The sequence below is a fragment of the Schistocerca serialis genome, unplaced genomic scaffold, assembly GCF_023864345.2.
Source record: "Schistocerca serialis cubense isolate TAMUIC-IGC-003099 unplaced genomic scaffold, iqSchSeri2.2 HiC_scaffold_539, whole genome shotgun sequence".
Classification (NCBI taxonomy): domain Eukaryota; kingdom Metazoa; phylum Arthropoda; class Insecta; order Orthoptera; family Acrididae; genus Schistocerca; species Schistocerca serialis.
In genome coordinates, this window is record NW_026048123.1 from 32,501 (window position 1) to 33,917 (window position 1,417).

Genomic DNA, 1,417 nt, shown 5'->3' on the forward strand with positions numbered 1-1,417 from the left:
ACGCCAAGCCGACTAAGACATCGATGGGCCCACAGTGCCCATCTTTCGACGCCACCCACAAAGCATGCAGCCTGTGTCGACCACAGCACCCAAACGCCAGTGCCTCTGCCGCACGAAGTCGTGGACCGGCAATCACACCACCCGCACCCGCTCGTGCCCCACCCCAACCGCCAAACTCGCAACGCCAGCGGATGAACGGCGGAAGTTTCCCGCAGTCGTAATGTGCAATCCACACCTATAACTTGCGTTTCATGAAGAGTTATGTCCAATATGCGACATTCCCGCTGTCCCTATACATGAGCTGCGAGCTGTACCACGTACAAGCTACAGACGCGATCGCATTGCTCACTGTACGGATTCCCATGCCGAGCGATCAGCTAGGAAGCGCCCCATCCACGTCGGTACCCTTGGGCGTTGCACTCGCAGTCGCAAAAAACGTTGGGCAAATATATTTCTCCGATGCTGAGCGATCAGCTAGGAAGCGCCCCATCCATGTCGGTACTCGTACGCGTCGCACTCGCAGTCGCAAAAAACGCTGGGCAAATATATTTCTCGGAAGAGTAATGACAGTCCGAGCCTCCTGCGTGGGAAGAGTCTTTCTAGGCCCTGACCCACGGGAAGCGTGTAGCTTCCCCCATCCCGGACATTTCACGTCGTCACACTACCGGTATTGACTAATAGACTGATTGCTGATAATCATTAGCCACACACTGGGGGAAACGGCCGACAGGGGCGGCAACATAGTGGAGCCGCAGTGTCACTAATGTACAGAGATAGAACAGTTTCGACTGGAACCAGAGTAACCGTATACACGGCACTGATTAGTAATAGATGCAGAGCCATCAGAATACAGATAATATATACAACCGTCCCTATACATGCTGAAAGACTCTGCACACAATGAGAACCACACGTCAGCCAGACACTATCACACACTACTCTCTGCCTCTAACAGGCACACACACAATATCTAACCACCAGCATGGAAGAACATCCGGTGCATCCTCTCCGCCACATTACACAATCCACACTATCATAACCAGACCGGGAGGTCCACCCAGAAAACAGAATATCCCACCCTTCCGACATCCGCCATTGCTCAGCTAAGCCACGAACACCCACACATGTCCTACACAGGGGTGCACCCAACATCACAATACTGCCTCCTGTCACAGTACACAAACAATGGCAGGAATGAAAGACACAGATCTGCCACAACCTTGGAATCGGAGCGCCGCCTGTCATGAGCCACAAGTGCATCCTGACGTGACAAATCGGATGATCCCGCAGGCATGCACTTACGATAATCACTATCAACGAACCTGCCGCCCCCTCCCCCCCCAAAATACACCTTTCCCTACAACGTGTACCTTAACCTAAGCTATATTGTACCTTAACCTAAGCGATATTGTACCTT